This window comes from Lissotriton helveticus, chromosome 11 (assembly GCF_964261635.1).
Source record: "Lissotriton helveticus chromosome 11, aLisHel1.1, whole genome shotgun sequence".
NCBI lineage: Eukaryota > Metazoa > Chordata > Amphibia > Caudata > Salamandridae > Lissotriton > Lissotriton helveticus.
Genome location: NC_136072.1, coordinates 1,160,159,137 through 1,160,173,951, shown reverse-complemented (window position 1 = coordinate 1,160,173,951; position 14,815 = coordinate 1,160,159,137).

The window sequence follows — 14,815 nt, the reverse complement described above, 5'->3', positions numbered from 1 at the left end:
TGCCGTACATCCAGTGGGTTACGGTGGAAAGGTCATAGATGTTATCGGGAATTAAACACTGATCTTGAATTCAGGAGCAGCAAATCTAAAGGAATTATATATGTATCAAGGGATGATGCATGCCTTCTTTGGTGGAAGGCCCAAGTCAATCTAGGCATCATACTAGATCCTAATAACCTTCATCAGGTAATGATGAAGAAGGATTTTGTTAGAAATGGGGGTGACCAATTCTGCGGGTGTAGCATGGTGCAGAGCGGGCAGGCCAAACTCCTGAGTACATGTGTGAAGCATCCACGCAGTACACCCAAAATGTTCTCTGGGAATGTCTTGGGTTCTAAAACGGCACTTACCCTACTCTCAACTGTTGAGAATGAAACGAATCTCATCTACTGACCAGATCTATGAAAGGAACGCCAGTTCCATGATAACTAAGTTTCGTGAGAGAAAATATCCAGAGACCATCCTGGAAGAAGCTAAAGTTAGAACCCAAGACATTCCCAGAGAACAACTGTTGAAAACCAAGAATAAGGACACAAAACAGAACAGACCAGTATTTGTTTCGAAGTTTTCAAACTCTAGTAATCAAATCAAAAAAACCATCTTGAAAAATTGGGAGATGATTGAGAAGGAGCCTGATTTTAAAGGTATTTTTGAAAAACCACTTTTTGCGTACCAAAGATCTAGGAACATTAAGGACCTCATTGAAAAAGACAAATCACACAGACAAGAGAAATTTTCCGGGACAATTCCATGTGCGAACTGCGGACATTGTAATAACATAATTCGTGGCAACACAATTAACCATCCAACCACAGGCAAAAGCATAAAATTGTTCACGAACGCTACATGTGATTCAAAAAATGTGGTATATTTACTTAAATGCCCATGTGGATTGGCCTATGTGGGAAAAACTGAGAGAAAGATTAAGATCCGATTGACAGAGCACAAGAGCACTATAAGAAACAGATCCATAAAGGCACCAGTAGCTGCACATTACATTTCTAATAGTCACAATATCAGCCAAATGCGTTTTATGGTTTTGGAGTGTGTTCCTGCTAAACTAGGCTGTGATAACAAGAAAAAATTACTCCAACGAGAAATATTTTGGATTAAGAAGTTGAATTCCTGCCAGCCCACGGGGCTGAATGAACGTCTTGAATATAGTTGTTTCCTTTAGACCTTGATGAACATTATGCTTCATTTTACATCACTAGAGCTTTTTTCAATTTTTTTAATTTTTGTGTTTCAACCTAGTCTTTATTGAACTGCATTGGTGACAATTTGTTGTTATTATTGTCTTTTACACATTGAACAAGCATGAACCTGTGTGATTAATGTCTGTTTCTCATGAATGTACAGGATACTATTTTAGAGAACATACGTATATAACACTGGCTGACATTGGACGTGTTCATTTTCGATAGTAACATAGGCACCGTTGACTAGTCTAAGATGGCCGCGCTCGTTGATTCACAGATAAAGCGCATATATTCCAGTTAAATGGATTATTTCATGTCGACCATTAATCATGGTCTTTTGATATACTGATTATGTAGTTACATATGTTTGCTTGTTGTTTTAATCAGCTGCACCAAGCAGATTAAATTTCGGGCGTTTCACGCCGATAAATACACAAACACGCGCGTTATGCGCATGCGCGACTTCACTCTGAGACGCCAGAGACTGAGAGCGGGGATTTTTGAATCAGGAGTTCTTACAAACATGCTAACCGGTAAGCGTACGCAAAGCGATATTTAGCGTTAAGGGTGGTCAGAGAATCCACAAGTCTCAGTGTAACAGCGCTACTACATAGGGATATTGAAGGTTTTAACCCGTTTAAACAACGTGGGTTACTCACCTGAACTGCTGTAGGCACAGCGTGTTTACTTTATCATCGTTTTCCATTTTACTGTATTGTTTGGTCATGCCTCAGGCACTCTAGGTAATTGTGATATTATTTGTTTGACTTTATTTTTGAGACAAGCACCAATGCCGTATAACTCACTGAGCATTTTGTTTTACCATACTGAGCACCTGGTCATAGGGGCTTATGAACTGTAAGATTTATTTCACGCAGACTGTGACCTGTTTCTTTCTATCAACTGATGTTTGTTTTAATTACTCCACAGAAATGTATTTCCCCTGATGAAGTGCTTTCCAGCACGAAATGCATTGGGCATGTGGACGAATGATTTGTTGTGAATATTTACAAAAAAGAAAACCTATGAACTTTGATTATGTTGTGAAGTAACAACGTTCAGTTACGAATTGAATTACAGTGAATAAATTTCAATGGACTAATCAAATTCCTTTGGATTACTTTGGCTAAAATTTTGGATTTATTTGGTTTAAACCCTGGAAGAGGTTCACTCTCCTAAAAGAGTGCGGTTGGCCAATCTGTCAACCTAGACAGCTGTTATTTCGCATGTTTAGAATGTTCGCCATAATTAGCAGTAAAAATGCCTCAATGCTTGATTCATTTGGGGGGAATGTGACTTTGGGCTTGTTTTAGAGTTTAGCGGATAGGGTACTCAGTTACAAATGCAATAGACTCGCCGATCCGCCAAACTCTTGGTCCGCCCGCCCTATTTAGAGCTGAGTAAACATTGAGGGGGATATTCTCAAGAACGTGTGATAATTACCGCAAATTGAGCTTAACGCAACTCTACACATCGCAGTCAATTGCGGGGAAATAACTCCCTTTTAACCCCTTCCATGCTCATGACGAGCTCAGCTCGTCATGCAGTACAGTGCTCCTGTGCTCATGACAAGCTGAGCTCGTCATGAACACACCCGTTTTTATTGCTGTCCAGCACAGCAGAGGAATATGTGCAACATCCATGTGGTTAACGAAGTATTCACAACACGGAGGCACCATGTGATTGGCCCACGACAATGCATCAAATATCTGCGATAAAGTCAACGTGACGCAGTAAAAATGCGAAACACTAACGCAAAATAAGTTGCGATGAGGCCAATCGCGATGCAAAAAGCAGCGAAAACCAGCTCCAGGCATGCAAATCCCATGCGTCAGGCGGGAAAATGCACTATAAAAGCAGCAAAAAGAACACACCAAAAACAATCCAAAGTGCGTAGCAACATGGATGCACCAGGACGGAGTGAAGAGGCCAACGCGAACCCCACAAGCCCCACAGACCACCAGCAAGGAACTTCAGGGTCGGGGAAGGGCAATGAGTAGAGGAAGAGGAAGACCGGGTGCCGTCCACAGCAAAACAAGATCAGCATCACAGAGTTGACAGAACACTACCATCAACTGACCCACAGTTAGACCACCGGGAATGCAGTCAGAGTGTCGAGGAGGCTAATGGAGGAGGCCAAGAGCCACTGGCATGATGTGAAATCTAAACAAAGCACAAACCAGCTGCCAACAGGAAGGCAGCAACGGCGGCAGGAGGTGGGAGTCCTGCGCCACAGGAGGAGCTGGAGAACACGGAGGCCACAGTCAGCAGTGTGGAGGCGGTGCAAGGAGCTGGGAGTCCGAACACAGCTCGAGAGGACCTGACACAACATCAACATGGTGAGAAATAATCAGGGACTGGGGTGACGGGGGTGATGGGCACAATGGCACACATGCACATGATGTGTAGCACACTTCACACCCACAATGATCCTGGATCATGTCCCTGAACACCATGGCACACTGCAGCAAACAGACATAGCAAAACCAGCACATCCACATTGACGACAATGTGGTACAGTGTGCAACCCCGACACTACAGAACAGAGGACACAACTGGCTCCGCACATGCGCAGAAACAGGCCAACCACATCTAACATAGCAGGAAACTGTGAGATGGAAATGTATGCGTACAACCCCACATCCATTATGTAGTCCAAATGTCCACTGGCCCGCATCAAAATAATACTGCACCTCCCAAACAGTCAAAATGTACATTGTCATACAGTCTGCATGTAAACAAGAACAATGCGCAAACATTCATGTCAACACAATGTCAACATGCATCTCCCCTTCACATTGCAGAGGGACAAACAACACCTCCAGCAGAGCAGAGCAGACAACTCATCAGTGATGCTGGAGAGGACCACCACACCTCCGACACCAACGCCCTACAACAGTCATGAACATCCCAGGCAACCCACCATCAGGGCCAGGGCAGCCAAGCTACATAGAGGAAAACCCCGCCCCTGCACAGACCACACAGCAGGAAGCACCCAACAGCATGGCTGGCCCCCTAAACTTCACCGAGCTACACATGACATTCGAATTTCAGGTGTGCTATATCACATAGGTGGGTGCCTAATTCCCTTCAGAAACCACCTACACCCCACAAAGGAGACCCACACTGCAACAGAGACACATGCATTTGCACATTTCCAGTACAGAACCACACCCAGAGGCACTCAATTATCATTCACACACCCATGCTGGACCTGCGTATGACTGCCCAGTCCACTCCTCTTACGTATTGAGTGGGTGACAACAAAGCTACATGTCCAAGGTCTTACCGCTGCCTGTGGTGACATGTTTGCGTCCGCTGTACACAGCACAATGTAAAATTGTAGGGCCTGGGGCCCTCATGCATACATCATGACACACACAAATAGTTTGTGGAACTGGCTACGGGCCCGTGCACCTGTCCCCTTTATTGGCAGAGACACATGTACAGTGACACCTGTGCTGGATGTGTGTGGCGTGAGTGTAAGCCAGCCCTCACAGAGTGGTTGGTGCTGGCAACAACTTGAACAGTGAACACCATTAGAGCGGAAACAGAAAACACCAGCATAACAGAGTCAACTGCTGAGCAACATGGCGGGAGCTGGAGCAAGTACAGAGGTCATCCAATATGCAAACAGAAGTGTCTGTGACTTGCAGTGCACTGAGTTTGGGGCACAACAGCTGAGCGCGCTCATGTGAAGAAAATGTCTAGGATTGTATCTGGTTATACTTGATGCAGCTGCAGTGGGGTGTGGTACACATGCATCATCTCACTTATCATAGTCCCAGGTCTCCCACACTGCCTGAGGTGACATTGCTGCGTAACCTCTCCACAGCACAAAACTCAATCAGTAACGGTCCATGGGTTGCGGTGCGTGAGTTAGTGGCCCCTCGAGTTCTGAGCAGGATATCAGGGAGATGATGGCATCCACGACAGGTGTGAGCATCTCCGTTAGTCTGCCAGTACCACTGTTTGGACACTGGCAGTTCGCGGTTGGAGGTGGTACGGGCGGTGGTGGCATGTGCCTCCTGCTGTGATGCGACATCCGGGCCGGTCAGGACTCGATTTGATGTGTGAGCCATGGTGTGCAACAGTGGAGGCCGGAGGCAGCGGACAGCACAGGGCCACAGACACATGGCGTTGATGAGCCCAAGGACATCATCTCAGAAGCCATCCAATATTCAATCAGAAAGGGTTCCTGACTTGAATTGCACAGAGTTAGTGGCCCCGCATGCACAGCGGCCGGCACAGTCACACCGCCACGGGGCGGTGACTTACTGTGCACTGAGGTAAGGCCACGCTGACTGAACGGGTCCTTATCGATGTCCAAGGAGCATGTGGTGGAGGGTTGCGGGGAGCAGTGGAAGTTGTCCTCCAGGGCATGATGCAGAGGGCAGAAGCTGTCCAGAAGCAGCAAATGGAGGAGTGGAATGCTACAGCCGCCTCTTTTTCACCACCAAATCGGTATCAGCCACATGAAGATGAAGACAACCCCCAGTTCATAGACTCAAATACCACCAAAGTTCAACCAGAGAGTATCCATGAATGTCGGGGAACAGACTTAGTGACACTGGGACTGAAAGGGGATGCAGTCTGCGATGATGCGGGTACAATGATATGAACTCGGCCATTCAAGACTCAGTTCCAAATATGTGACCTACTCGAGCGCAGTGTGGCCTGAGGGCAGTAGTCCACGGGTGCCTACAGAAACGTGTGGTTTGAATGCAATGCACAGACTTGGTGGCACCACATCGAAGGGAGTATAGTGACATAAAATCTGCCATAAATAATGTTCTCTGCCATAGTGCAATCAAGACTTAGTTCCAAATGTGTGACCAACTAGTCCGCTGTGTATGCCAGTGGAGAGAAAAGAGTATTGAATGCCTGTGTTGCAGAGGCCAGTGATGGTCTGAAAAGGCTGCCAGGATCGCGGCCCTCTGGCTTGGAGCTTGCACCGGCACATGGTGGGCCCTCTTCGACACACACCGGTGTTGGCAGCTGAGCAGGGAGGCCTGGGTGCGCAGGGGTGGACAAGACTGGTTCGGGGACCAGCGGCCCGTGGCGCACAGGATCGCAGGCAACACCGCTCACGGCAACGGCATCAGCCTCGTGTCGGGGTGAGAGGCGCCACCCTGGCAGAGACGTTGGGCATTCCGGAAGAGGACCGTGTCCAGAGTTACCTGCCTTTTTATTCACACCTCTATATTGACAGCTCACCCCACTCACGCTTACGGGGGGATGTAACAGGCTACATTTCCGTGAGCTTCCCCTCTGGCTGGGGTGACATGGTTGCGTCCACTGTCCACTACACTCCATACAGAAGAGGTGTGTGTCGACATGGATAGGTGTGTGGTCTGCATACTGCAGTCTGGCCATCACATCCATGCCACACTTGGCATTGTGTACATTCTCATTCATGGATCACTTTCCTCCTTCGCATATGCCTGGTCCTCACCTCTCCCCACAATCTGCTATTGTTTGGCTGAGGTTCCATGTCGTTGATGCTAATGTACATCGCTAAGCCAGGTTCCCAAAGTAAGTTGTGCTGTTGTGTCTGGTGAGTGGGCTTGTTGTTTGGCATGTTGTATGTGAGTTTGTAACGTGTGCATTCCCAGTGGTGTGCATTGTATGATTGTGGAGTTGAGGTGTGTGGTGTGTTCATTTGGTACTTGCCAATGAGAAGTGCTTTTCTGTAGGTGCCATCCTGGTAGCGCTGGTTGATGATGGGCTGTCGGAAGATGTAGGAATCATGCACACTGCCTGGGTGGTTGGCATCGACGTTGGTGGAGTTTCCCCGGTGGCCCACTATTGCCTGAACATTGATGGAATACGTGCGCTTTCTGTTGTGGTTATTGCGTGCACTGTCAGCAGGGGGCACAAGTAGGACATGTGTGCAGTCAATTGCCCCCAACACGTGTGGGAAGCCACCTATGGCGTAGACTGCTTGCTGGGTCTCCAGCTGTTCCTGCGCAGTCTGGGGGAAGTATAGATAGTGTGGTACCAGGCTGATGATGTCATCCACGACTGTTGTGTGGAACTTGATTTGGGCTGGCTGTGAAACTCCTCCGACTCTGGCAATTGTTTGGTTGGAGGGTACCAGTGGCCCAAACGTGCAGCATGGCCAGCAGCTTTGTCTGAGGTGGTATGTACGCTGTGTTGGTACTGTCAGCCTGTGGGCAATGGTGGTCAGGATGCGGAGGATGGTTGTCCCTTTGAGCCTGTAGTGGGCAATGACATTCTCTGGTGTTGGGTCTGTGAGGTTAGTGCGTTTTCTGAGGGTCGCTGTCTTTGTCTTCGCTGCCTCAGTGTTGGTCCAGGGGGGGTTCCAAGGGGTGGGGGGTATCCTGGGAGTTGTGGCCCTCTTGGGTGTCCGGCCTGCATGATCTGTGGCTCCATGGGATCTGTTGCCCTTCAGGTGTGGCTCTGGCCTTGGCTCCCTTTTGTGGTGCAGGCTGTCGTCCGACTTTATACCTAGTCAGAGCAGGTGTTAATTTAACGCGCCTTATCGTCTGTTTTGTGATCTTATCACCGATCTGGCTGGTCATTGAGAATGTTGCGGAGTGGTGTTGTTGCAGCTTTTTGCTTGGGAACACCTACTCTGCATCTCATTAGCGATAGTTGAGAGGTCATCTGTGGCGATGTTTTTTGCGACTGCTATCGCAGGTAAACTGGTGATATGGGCTGTTAGCACAAGCTTGTGAATGGGGTGATAGTTTTATCGTGACTTTGGCAGTGATAAAGTGCCGATAACTCAGCGATAGCTCCCTGAGAATATGCCCCTCAGTTACTTTTGGGCGGGGCCTCCGTTGGCTTACTTGAGGAAATGACCTTATGTCATGCTGGCCGTTAGAGTTAGAGCATCACACTATACGCCCTATTTAGGGCAGATGGTCTGATGCCCTTTTCCTCTGTCCATCACCGCCAGGGAAAAACTGGCAGTGATGACTCCACGCCCAGAGAAAAGCTCCATGGGTGTTTGGTCACTAGTTATCGGCTTCATTTTATAAGTTTGTTTTTGGAAAACAAAATATTTGGAGAACGGCCACCCAAATGTGATGGCAGTACCTTTGAAGGCAAAAAGATCACCTCTGGGTCAGTGGTGATTTCTAAATATGGCGGTGTTCTGTCTGTCGGGATGGCAAACGTTATGTCCTCCGCCACCCTGACACACAGGGTAGAGACGGAGTAGTCTAAATCAGTCCAATAGTGTTTAAAAGTCAGATTTAGAACTATAAGGCTTGTTTTCCCACCTTTGTGCCAAAAACATTGGGCCATACACACATTTAGAACATGACATGTCACGCAACTGACTACAAGAGAAGACACTAGCTTCACACAGAACCAGACTAGACCGAGTTGGAGAAAGTTGCAGACCGGACAGTAGAAGCAAGGGCCCAGGAGAAGGCGGGGCTTTGACAGAATTCTCACAAGTCATTCTTGCACTTATGGGTCACAGGTGCAGAATCACAATACGCTGCACTATCACAAGTAATTCAGTGTCTTGCGATTTTAGCCGTTGTATGGTGCTGTTCCAAGTTTCCACTGGTTTCTTGTCCATCACCTCTAATCTGTTTCCACTTTCTCTGGTCCCTTTTGGTCAGGGTTTTCCCCCATTTCTAAATATATTGAATGCTTGTAGCTTGCTGTGCTCTCCCTTTATGTCTCTTTCTTTGCGGGCTCTACACCAGTTATGGGTCTTGGGCTGGTATCCAAAACTTCTCGATGTTTTGATACAGTCAATTCCAGCCAGTAGCCATTAAAACAAAATATTCAGCTTCCATATGTTCTAAAGACGCTTTTGTGGTTCGGACTGTGTTGTTAAGGCATGCCTGATAAATGCCTGCGTGGTTCTGACCCTCAGATTATTAATACAGTGCTATTTATGAGTAGCTCAACTGGAAGTACTGAAAACATGTATATAATAATAATAATAATAAAATAATCCTGAGCTTATAAAGCGCCTGATTACACTAGCCAGTGTGTCCCCGCGCTGTGCCGCTGAGGAACCCTTCCTGGCCTGTTCCTGTGAGGTGTCCACTCCTGGGCACCCCTAAGGTGAAGCCAGGCATCCGAGTGTTGTTAGGGCCAGTGTGGAGATTAAGCAAGCTATTGCCCAGAGTTGCAGAGTGGGACCCATGATTAGAGTAGGCACCGAGGCGAGAGAATTATCGGGTCCGAGGACATTGAGCCCAAGACCCTATGCTAAACTCTTGCCTTTTCCATGATCATGTTTACTAAATAAATGTTTCATATTATTCTGCAGAATGTTTTATCTCATATGGCAAGGACATGAAGCCAGTGTAGAAATGTATTGTTTAATAGAATTAAAGAAAAAGAATCAGATAGAAAAGCAATGTACAGAATAGTACTTCATCTCTTTCTAACATATTCATTTTATTTCCGAAAGGTGATTCAACGAACAAATAATGTTCTCACCTTGTTGTGCTGGCTTTGCTTTCTACATAGCCATTGTTAGCTTACATATAATTTATACTATTAGGAGGTTAAGGCTGTAAGTCTGAAAGGGCATTAACAATGTGAAACCTTATGTACAGTTCATAATAAAATAAAAAAGTTTCACTATTGAACATTACACTCTGAAAGGCTTTATTTTGTCACCTGAGAAGACCTGTTCCGAGGAAAACCCTGAACGGTGATTGGATGGAGGGGAGGAAAAGATTCAACATGGACCCCAAGATTATGTTCTTGTCATTTTTAAGTAGAAGGTTCCTACAGTAGATACAACTTGCACTTCTTTTATCCATCTTTCCCCGATCCATGCCCGTCCTGCTGCCCATTTTACCTTTGCAGATTGGCTATTGCTTCTGCACTCCTGATTTGCCTTGTGTTTTAATATTGAAGACTCTATTGAGCTTCTTGGAAAACTCTTAATGGGAGTGCATGCTTTGATCAAATTAATTTTGATATATTTGAGCTTTATGCTTCATCTCACTCTCTTTCGAATTTGATCTCTTTATGGGTTTGACTAACATCTTATTTTCGTCCCGCTCTTCAGACTAGGGATTTCTGTCCATTATGTAGAACACGCATAATGCATTTGTTTTATATTGAATTAACAAATTACTGTGATCAATTCTGGAAAAGATTGATTACTTCCTAATAAAATAGATTGATTGACATAAAGAATATTTACCAGGTTATGGGCGCATATAAGATTTGGTTTTCTTTTTCGAAAAAATTTGGCTTAGGCAAATATAATGCTTATACAAGGTTGAATACCAACCCTAGCTTTCCTGGGGATATATTCTCAGGGGCAGTGTTCTCGGAATGGGGAAAACATGGGATCAACAGACTCGGTGATCTGATGGGAGCAAATGGGCTGATGCAGTTCAATAATTTGCAAGCAATATATGGGCTAGACAACAGCCATTATTTTAAATACCTGCAAATTAGAAGTTTTATTTTGACCAATACTGGAGGGCCGGCAGGATTTGCATCAAACTCAATTCTGGATATTATACAGGCTGGTGCAGATTGTACAATTAAAAGATTCTACTCCAAACTAATAGAGTATCAATCAGATGATCTGGAAAAATTTGAAGGTAAATGGATACAAAAAGTGGGTATACAGAAGGAAAGTTTCCATAGGTCTCTGGAACTAGGTCAGAAATTATTATGCTCAGCATCACTTCAGATACAGCATTTTAAAACGCAGTATTTTTTATACTATACTCCATCTAGGCTGGCACAGTGGGGAGCAGCAGCGGGTATTACATGTCCGAGATGTGATAGCACTCAGGCTGACCTAGTGCATATGTTTGCTACCTGTCCACATTTAAACAACCCAAGATGAAATTGAAGTATTTCTTAAAAGATCTCCAACAATAGAAATTAACTTAACCCCTTCACTTGTACTTTTAGGAACAGAGATCAGTCTTGACAAGACTAATTATCAGTATTTTATTTTTGTGGCTATGGCTGTTTTAAGACTCTGTATTGCTACAGCATGGCTGGATCGACTTTCGCCCACCTTCCATCATCCATCCATCCATTGGCTGCCTTTAACCTGGAGAAGGCGATTTATGCAAGAAGGGGAGAAAGGGCAAGAAACTTGGAAATGAGATCTGGCATCATATACAGGAGTGGAGAGAGAGAGATCCAGGGTAGATTAGGAAATCAATTGTGATAAACCTCTGTTTAATTATAATTATACACCTTGAATTGCTTTTATGTATATTTTACCTCTCTATGATCTTTGTGTATAATTTTTTTTGTTTTTTTTTAAATTTAATTTATTTTTTATTTTTATGATCTGTGACAAATCCTGCATGTTAAAATATAATGAACTTTCGTATGTGTTCTGTACAATGAAAATGGGGGGGGTAAACTCAAAATAAAAATATATATAAAAAAAAGAATATTTAGCAAGTTTAAAAAATAAAGTTCTTGAAAACTATAAACTTCTCTCATTATTGACCTACACAGAGCAGAATTGTAAATATTACTGTGTGACTTGAGAAGCACCTGGCTTTCTCAGCAACAACAGCCAAGGAACTTCGACCAGCCAAGCTGAAATTACAGGCAGGGATCAGCCCTGATTGTGTGATAGTAAGTTCCCTTTATTTTAACTGATTGCTGCTACAGCAGAGCGGAGGAACCATACAAACATGGTGGTTGACCTGAGAACTAGTCTTAGGCATTTGACTGGTAGGACAAGCAATGAAAGTCAGAGGGTAGTCAGGCATTGAGACTGTGGAGGTGATCTTATGATAGGCCTGAATGAAGAGTTTTCAATCTCTTCAATTCAGGAAAGTTATGTTTGAGTCTTTGTTGTTGTGCTATGGTGTTAATTATAGTGGTAAGTGGTCAGTTGTTGTGGTAAGGTGTCAGTTATTGTGGTAGGATGTTAGTTATTGTGGTAGGATGTCAGTTATTGTGGTGAGGTGTTAGTTATGGTAAGGTGTTAGTTATTATGGTAAGGTGTAATTTATTGCGGTAAGGTGGTGGTTATTGTGGTAAGGTGTCAATTATTGTGGTACAGTGTTAGTAATTGTGGTAAGGTGTTAGTTGTTGTGGTATGGTATTAGTTGTTGTTGTAAGGTGTCAGTCATTGTGGCAAGTGGTAAGGTGCAAGTTATTGGGGTATGGTGTCAGTTGCTGTGGTAGAATGTTAGTTGTTGTGGTAAGATGTCAGTTACTGCGGTAGAATGTTAGTTGTTGTGGTAAGGTGTCAATTATTGGGGTAAGTGGTAAGGTGTTAGTAATTGTGGTAAGGTGTAAGTTATTGTTGTAAGGTATTAGTTGTTGTGGTAAGGTGTCAGTTAGTGTGGTAAGTTGTTAGTTATTATGATATGGTGTCAGTTGGTGTGGTAGAACATTAGTTGTTGTAGTAAGGTGTCAGTTACTGTGGTAGAATGTTAGCTGCTGTGGTAAAGTGTCAGTTATTTTGGTAAGTGGTAAGGTGTTAGTTATTGTGTTAAGGTGTTAGTAATTGTGGTAAGGTTTCAGGTATTGTGGTAAGATGGGTATTGTGGTACGGTGTCAGATATTGTGGTGAGGTGTTAGTTATTATGATATGGTGTCAGATATTGTGGTGAGGTGTTAGTTTTTATGGTATGGTGTCAGTTATTGTGGTACGGTTTTAGTTATTGGGGTGAGAGGTAAGGTGTTAGTTATTGTGGTAAGGTGTTAGTTATTGTGGGAAGTGGTAAGGTGTTAGTTATTGTGTTAAGGTGTTAGTTATTGTGGTAAGTAGAAGGTGTTACTTATTGTAGTTAGTTATTGTGGTAAGGTTTTAGTTATTGTGGTAAGGTGTTAGTTATTGTGGCAAGGTGGCAGTTATTGTGGTAAGGTGTTAGGTATTATGGTAAGGTGTTAGTTATTGTGGCAGGGTGGCGGTTATTGTGGTAAGGTGTTAAGTATTATGGTAAGGTGTTAGTTATTGTGGTGAGATGTCAGTTATTGTGGTAAGGTGTTAGCTATTATGGTTATTTATTGTGGTATGGTGTTAGTTATTGTGGTTAGTTATTGTGGTAAGGTGTTAGTTATTGTGGTATGGTGTTAGTTATTGTGGTAAGGTGTTAATTATTGCAGTCATTTGTTAGTTATTGTGGTAAGATGTTTCACAGTGATCAGCCTTTGGTTTTAAACTGTATTCTAAAGAGGACTCTCTTCTATCTACATTGTTGGATTGTACATAGTCCTAGGTTTGGCAATCGAAGGCTTATTGAAAGCTAGAAGAGCACAAACACTTTTGCAAGGTATCCTAACAAGTTGCCATGCAGAAGTTTACAGATGTGACATAGGGCCATAAAATGGGATCTTTTTTACTTCAAATGAGATCCTTCCAGCATCAAAAGAGGTGATTCACTTGTAGAGCTGGTGCAATGAGCCAGCACAGGGCCTCCTTGATTTAATCTCACTGTTGGCATGATCTGAGTTCACGAGCTCAAATTCTGTCACATCCTTCATGCGTGAGTCATGGCTTCTATATTTATTTTTACTGGTACATATAATACAGAGCAAGTTCATTTCATTTCATAAAGCTTTTATTCGATTTGTACATACAAATCATACAAGCATGGTGAAATACACAGTTAAAACTTCGAAAATCGACATATAAACATATATAAGAAAGGAGGTAGGAAGCTATAAAAAGGGTAGTAGGCAACAATTAAAAAAAGTGATCTTGTAAATTTAAATCAACATACTGTTAACATATACAAGACACTCAGAAAATGGACAGACAGGAAATCAATAAGGATTACTCAATAGACATTTCCTGGCAGCTGTACATTTCATTTAAATAATCATAACACACTGTGGTCATCAACAAATAAGAATAACCTTAATTAAAAATATTGTTATAAAATTTAGAAGCTCATATATACAGACAGAAATGTAAGAAGAAAAATAGCAGCATAATACAATTCCTGGCAGCTGTATAAATAACATAGGTACAGACAGGTAAGCACAAAGAATATTACAGTACTATACTTTTCCTGGCAGCTGTACACTTCAAAATAAAAGTAGCCAAAAAAAAGCAAATCTCCTCATTCTCTAAAGAGGATAAGAGTAGCAGTGCTGTTTCAGTAGTACGAATATTATATTTGTTAAAAATTGGTTTGAGGTATTTTAACCTAAAAAAATGAAAAAATTTACAAAAAAGTAAAAAGTGACGACTACTTTGGCGAGAGATACTATCACACGGACAGGGTGACTCTGACCTGGCTTTTGCATTAGGAAATGCAACCAAGTGGTGGACAGTACCCAATCTAACACGTGTCAAAACATACTGATGAGTGGGACGAGTCACAAACCCCAGATAAGGTTGGAACCCCGGAATTAGATTCAGATTTTTATAGAATTTCACGGTAGTAAGATCATCAGAAATTCTATTTCGTTCTGCCTTTTGAAAATTTAGAAACGTTGTCTTAATTTCTTTTTTTGAAATAGAGACAACCTCTTCTGGCTCAAGATACACATCGATATTAAAAAGATGGAGATACCAGTAATGGATGTATCTCAACCACTGTATACGTGAAGAATGGTGCAAGCCTATACAGTCAAGAATAATATCCTGAGTGAATCGGGTCTCCGGCTTAGCCCAAATAGAACGCCACAATAAAAGTGGCCGGACTGCTGCTAAGTCGGAG